We start from the raw sequence: 7,581 nt of genomic DNA on the forward strand, positions 1-7,581 counted from the left end.
TAAACTTTCACTTAATCCACAATATAAACCCTAAAAAAAAAAAAAAAGAGTTAAAGAGCAAAGAAGTAGCAAGGCAGACCTGACCAAAGTGATGGTATTTTCAGTCACCTCATATGACAACAAGTAAGGAAAACTGTAGAGGAATCATTGCATTTGAATTATGGTGTTGGACAAAAATGTTGAATGTAACATGAACTATTATAAGAACAAATAAATCTGTCTTACAAGAAGTACAGAGAGACTACTCCTTAGAAGTGAGGAGTACTTAGGAAATGTTGACAGGAAGGACCAGGTCCTGGAGAAGAACATCATGCTTGGTAAGGTGGAGGGTCCGCCTCTAACAGGAAGACCCCTGTTTTAATTATCTAATGTTGCTATAGGATGTATAACACAAATGGATGGCTTTAACAGCCAGAAATTTATTTTGTCACAGTTTAGGAGGTTAGAAGTTTAAATCCAGAGTGCCGACTCCAGGGGAAGACTTTCTTTTTGTAGGATTGGGAAAATTCCTTGCCTCCTTACAGCATCTGCTGGCCCAGTATTTCTTGGAAAACTCCAGAGGTCTTGGCATCATTCTTCCCTGGATCTGGGAGCTTCACAGTATAGGGATCTCAAGTCAAAGCGCAAACTTCACTCCTGGCTCTTCTATCTTGGTGGTAGAAGCAGTAGTTGTTGTTAAGTGTCATCGAGTCAGTAGGTCCCACTTATCTCTGCTCATTTCTGTCTCCTTTTGTATCTCAAAAGAGATTGATTAAAGATGCAACCTAATTCTGTAGATTGTATCATTAACATCTTAGATGTGAGGATTTACAGCACACAGCAGTTATAACAAATCAGGATTGATCACATCAGATCACATCATGGGGGACTGCATCATATTGGATCTCATCATAGAGGTAATAACTATATCTTAACTGCTAAGCCACCTAGAATCCTGGACAAATCAAGTTGATACAAAATGTTAACTATCATAACTTCTTTGACGTATTGCATTAGGAACATCTGCTGCACAAAACCTTTTTAAAGTGTTGAAGAGCAAAGATGTCAGCTTGAGGACTAAGGTGCACCTGACCCAAGACATGGTATTTTCAATCACCTCATATGCATGCGAAAACTGGACAGTGAATAAGGAAGACAGTAGAAGAATTGATGCATTTGAGTTATGGTGTTGGAGGAGAATATTGAAAGCACATGGATTGCCAAAATAAAACACCAATCTGTGTTGGAAGAAGTACAGTCAGAGTGCTCCTTGGAAGGCAAGATGGCCTGATTTGTTTCTCATGTTTCAGGCATATTATCAGGATGGACCAGTCCCTGTAAAAAGATATTATGTTTGTTAAAATGGAGGGTCTGAGAAAAAGAGGAAAACCCCAATGAGATGGATTGTCACAGTGAGAGCAGCAATGGGCTCAGGTGTTTGTCAGGTTGGCCCAGGACTGGGCAGTACTTCATTCTGTTGTACATAGGGTTGATATGATTCAGTAGTGACTCGTTGGCACCTAACAACAACAGTATCATAGTCCCCAATGAGATGGAGTGACACAGTGGTGGTAATGAAGGGCTCAAACACAACAAGTATGAAGATGTTGCAGGACTGGCAATGTTTCCTTCTGCTAGCACCTAACAATCACCTAAAAGCATCTCTGTAGTTTAGGTCTTCATTATCTTTCTCCGGAGACTATTACAATAGCCTTCTGGAGGGCTTCCTAGCTTTCATTTAATCTTCTAAATTTGCTTTCTATACTGTAGATGGTAAGATTTGTCTAAATTTCCTGTGTGGTCACCCCTCTGTACCCATTACTATTCTTCAGGTAATGTAATTTAATGCTAGAAACGAGATTTTCCCTCTCCAATTGCCTTGTTGTTGTTGTTAAGTGATGTCAAATAGGCTATGACTCAAGGATTCTGTATAGGGTTTTTTAGGAGCAGCTGATGAGTTTGAACCACTGACATAGCAATTAGCAGTCAAGTTCTTACCCTACAGTTCCAAACGAGGATTCCAATGAGATATAAAATTTCTTTTATACATCTCCAATTTCAATTTCTATAACTTTAGCAGGATGTAAGTGGATAAGGATCCTTGGTGTGCTGTTCTGTGCTTCTGTCTCTTTGCTCATGCTATAAACATTGTTTAGAATGCCTCTTCTATACATTCTATACCTCACTTTTTCTACTCATTCATTCTCAGAGTCTTTGCCATCAATCGTTCTGATTATCTCATTAGATTCATTGACAATTCCAGTGGGATGACATGGAATGGGAAAGTGGTAATTTTCTAATATAAAAAAGGAGGTTGGCATTAAGACAAAAAAAAAAAAAAAGTGTCTCTAATAGGAGCATAATGAAATAAAAATAATCATTCATGATTGTTACCACAGGCCTATCATCTTGTATTGTAATGGCTATGTGCTGCTGGAAGCCATGATATTGATATGATATGATTGTTGTTGTTGTTAAGGGCCGTCGATTCGGTTCCAATCCATGGTGACCCTGTATAGGGTTTCCGGGGCTGTAAATCTTTACAGGAGCAGAAAGCCTCCTCTTTCTCCAGTGGAGTGGCTGGTAGTTTCGAACTGCTGACCTTAATTAAGGTTTGCAGCCTGATTCGTAACCACTACACTACCAGAGCTCCATGGATATGATATCAGAAAGGTAATATATGATAGACAGGTTTCAGCAGAGCTTCTAGACTAACACTAATTATGAAATTGATATTGTTGTTGTTTCTTAAGTGGAATTAAGGCCTGGTAAAAACTTCTAAAAATGGACCCAATGAAAACATTATAGCTCACTACAGAACACTGTCAGATTAGCTAGCTTTGGACACATCATCAGGGAGGATTCATGATTAGAGGAGGGCATCATGTTTGAAGAAGGAGAGGGACAATGAATTTGTCTATTTGGAGAAATGAATTGGCACAATAGCTATGACAATAGACTTGAGCATGCAAAATTGGACAGCATTTTATTTGGTTGTATATAAGGATCTCTGGTAGTGTAGTGGTTATGAATCGGGCTGTGAACCTTAAGGTCAGCAGTTGGAAATCACCAGCTGTTCCACAGGAGAAAGAGGAGGCTTTCTGCTCCTGTAAAGATTTATAGCCTTGGAAACCCCATACAGGGTCGCTATGAGTCAGAACCGACTCCATGGTACATAACCATCATCAACCATATAAGGTTACCATGACACCTAGACAGCAATCAACTAGACACCTGTCTGTCTGTCTGTCTATCTATCTATCTATCTTCCTTTGTATCTATCTTTATACAAGTATCTACTTAACTATCTCTATTAATCATTGCTGTGTTTCTTTATCCCACTCCTTCTCTATCCTTCAAAACTCGTGAAATCATCTTTCTACTTTCTGCTTCCCAACCAGGCATCCTTAATAACCTTTGTTGTTGTTGTTTTTATTTGGTAGTGCCCAAATTCCAGTCCCTTTTGCTCAAATCAGTAGGAAAACATAAAGATAATCTACATTAATTTGGTTGTAGTTATTTTAACATCACCCAAAACCTTCAAGTTCAGCAGTACTGGGCCAGCTTGAAGAAAACCTTTCTGACAGGGAAGCGAGTTTCAAAAAAATGTTCCCCAGTTTGCTAGGCTTATAAGCCTAGGGCAAGTTTAATTAAACTCAATGGAGCATTTTAAAGTGAAGAAAAAATTAGGACAGCAAGAAAAACGTGTTGATTGTTTCCTAATTATACTGTGGACTTTCTCTCTAATGCATCCCCCCTCCTTTCTCTCCTTAAATAAAACAACTGGCATGTTAAGTTTGCACATAGAAGATTACATCTCAACCAAGCGTCTGCACCAGCCAGGCACAATGCTTTTTACCATTCCAGTTCTGGCCTTGGATGTCAGTTTCTTGTTATTTCATCAAATATCAAATGCAACTAAATAAGAAGCATGGAGCTAGCACATTAGATCAAGCTGCTCCCAATGTTTTTGTCAATAACAACATCTTTGGTTATCCTCTCCCCTAACATGGAATACATATTGTGAATAATCTGTGTATTTGCAAAGAGATAATTAATTTATTTCCACATTTTAATTCCCAAAAGACATACATTACCATAAATGGATTTTCTAGACGAAGATATACACACTACTGATATAATTATATTCAAAAGCAAAGAAACAAAACCATGAGTTCTAATTCCTTTCGTTTGACAAATGAGTGCCTACTATATTCAAGCTACTATGTATGTAGCCTTGTTAGGAGTAAAGAGAAGATCTAAAATGAGGTCCTGGATTTTGTAGCTCTGATTCCCCTAATTGGAGGCCTGTGTACTGGGACATGTAGTGACTACAGCTGCTCGAAACTCCTAACGTGGTCACTGGAGAGGAGGTAGATCTGGAAACAAAGGCAAAGGTGACTTGAAGAATACACTTGGGCCAAGGTTTCCTTTGATCAAGAAGTATATATATATATATATATGTTGTTATTGTTGTTGTTAAGTGCCTTCGAGTCGGTTCCGATATATATATATATATATATGTTGTTATTGTTGTTGTTAAGTGCCTTCGAGTCGGTTCCGACCCATAGCGACCCTGTACAGGGTTTCCGAGGGTGTAAATCCTTACGGGAGTAGAAAGCCTCATCTTTCTCCCGCGGAGCAGCTGGTAGTTTCGAACTGCTGACCTTATGGTTCGCAGCCCGATTCGTAACCACTACGCTACCAGAGCTCCATATATATATAATTAAGATGTGTCTCAATGGGTACCACAAATTTATTTCACAATGCATATACTTTTCTATGCAATACAGACACTAACAAAAATTCTATCATCTCAATAGTCTTACAAGATGCAGAGAAGTTAAGTGATTTGGACAAATTTATAGTCAATTAGTGCTAGAAACACTTTTTTTAAAAAAAGTTTTTATTGTGAATTGAGTGATAGTTTACAAGAGAGAACATTGGTTTTACACCCCTCGTTTCATTGCAATGATTACAATATCTTCCATTCATCATCATTCAACATTATTTGCTTCTATTCCCTCTGTTTTTTTTTTTTTGTTGTTGTTGTTGTTGTTTTTTGTTGTTGTTGTTTGTTTCTTTTTTTTGGAGGAGAGAGAGGGATGAACACAAAAACACTCAGGAATATGTAATCACTTAAACAACCAAAGGGCACATTCTGCAAGCCTGCCTCCTGTCCGCCAGCACACAGCTTTTCTTTTTCCATGAGTCTAGAGTCCACAGCTGCTCTCTCTCCAAGTCTTCATCTCGGCCTCCATCTCTGGTGTTGCTGCTTCTCTGGATAGGGTCCCACATTCTACTTGTGCTTGTCTCCCTTGATGGTCCTAGGGTCCTCTGCTCCTGGACTATAAGATTAACTACGCCTCCCTTTTTGTTAGACTTTATAATGCCCCCATTTTAGGTAGCCAGTGTCTAAGTTGCCCATCACTACCTACTTTGTGTAAAAAGAGGATGGGATTGATACTTGATGTGAAAACCCCTTCCCTCTCAGTTGGTATGTTGAGCTACTACATCCATAGGTATAAGTAAAGTTCATCAAATTGTAACAATTTACACTTGTTTCCCTTATAAAAAATGTTATTTATTTATTTATGCATGTGTGTATGTATTTATTTATCTATCTTCCTCTAGTTGAGTTCTGATCATCAAGCCATCGAAGCTAAGTCAAATGGGCATTATCTACAAGTTTGGGAATTCTTGTGCATCTCCCCTCACTTCATACTTTACTCTCAGCTCTAGCCCTCCATGGTTATGTCTTTGTCCATGGGCTCAGGAATCCCAGGTCTCACATACTTCTGACCAACCAGTCCTTCTTCTTCTCTCTCTCATCTTCAAATCAACGGGAGTATATGGAACGTGGTCACACTGAGTCCATTTCTTCATTGCTGCCTTTCCCCCTCTTTGACTCACCAGCAGACCAGCATGGTTGCAGGCAAGCTTACATACCTGCTCATGTATTCTCTTTAAGTTTCAGTGTTGCAGGGTGGTTTGTCCTGAAGGGACTTCATTGCTTGCCTTGATGGCTCCCAGGTGAACAACTTTCTAGTCTAGCCAATCAGACTGTCATTTTTGATTTTTGGATTTTTCCTGTTGATCTTTCTTTCGAGAAGTATCCAGAAGTACTTTTGAATTGACATAGTATAACTAGTAAATATACATTCACACATGCTTTTACTGCCATCAAATGAGCCCCCAACTCATGCCAATCATATACACAAATAAACAAAAATTTTCCAGTCCTTTGCCATCATCATTGTTGTTGCTGTTGTTGTTAAGTGTGTTGTTTTGGTTCCAATTCATAGTCACCCTGTAAAGGGTTTCCAAGGAGTGGTTGCTAAGTTTGAACCACCAACATTGTGGTTCAAACTGACCTTAAGGTACAGTGCTTATATTATGGAGCCTTACCAGGACTCCATCACCATTATAAGTTGTTAATCAGAACATTTTGACACCTAGTTTTTTAATTCGTTGATTTTTGAAAGTGAATTACTAGGCCTTTCTTCCTCATCCATCTGCAAACTCTGCTGATATCTGCTCAGCACTGTAGCAACATGTAAGCATCCATTGGGAGATGAGTGGAGGCTATGGGCGAGCTGGGAATTGAACCTGGGTCTCCCTCGTGGCATACAGGACTTCTACCATTGGAACACCACTGTTCCCATAGTTTACACATAGAAAAATGTTATTGAAGCATAGTATTATAGAGAAAAATGAGGAAAATATGCTAAACTAAATAGTGTCCAATGCTAATATCAATGAGAAATCCTTTAGGTAATTTTTGCTCAGATTGAGCTTTGTACTTTGAAAGATTTTTGATACTGTCTCACAAAACAGGGAAGAGTAGGGCAAAGGAAATTAATTTTCTTAAAAATAAATATATCAGGAAGAATTTAGGAAGATTATTTTTGTTGTTGTTGTTAAATGCTGTCGAGTCAGATTCCAACGCATAATGACCCTGTACAGTGTTTCTGAGGAGCAATTGGTGAAGCTAAACAGCCTATCTTGAGTTCAAACTGACCTTGCAGTCCAACTAATTAGCCCACAGTGCCACACCAGGACTTCAGGAAGACTACAGAGGCATGTGTTTTGGAAAGCTACATTTCTGATCAATCTTAAAATACCCTGTCTATGATAGCATAATACCATATGCCTATAAAGAAGACCAGTTAATACAACTTATTCATTACAAATACCTTTAGTTAAAAATATAATTTTTATTTTTATATATACATGGGCCTCTCCAGATGAATACACATGAATCAAATTGACTAAACTGTGGGAAGATACTGTGGAAAAGCTTGATATCATCAGCCAAAACGATGTCAGGGGCCAATTACAGAAAATATCATTAATTGTTCATATGCAAATTTTAGTTGAAACCGAAGTATTTAAAACAAGTTCACAAGAGTCAAACTTTGAGCTTAAATATGTTGTTGTGGTTAAGTACCGTGGAGTCGGTTCCGACTCATAGTGACCCTGCACAGAGTTTCCAAAGCTGTAAATCTTTATGGGAGCAGAACACCTCATCTTTCTCCCAGAAAACCACTGGTAGTTTTGAACTACTGACCTTGAGGTTGGCAGCCCGACTTGTAACCACTA

Source organism: Chrysochloris asiatica, unplaced genomic scaffold (assembly GCF_000296735.1).
Source record: "Chrysochloris asiatica unplaced genomic scaffold, ChrAsi1.0 scaffold00002, whole genome shotgun sequence".
Classification (NCBI taxonomy): Eukaryota; Metazoa; Chordata; class Mammalia; order Afrosoricida; family Chrysochloridae; genus Chrysochloris; species Chrysochloris asiatica.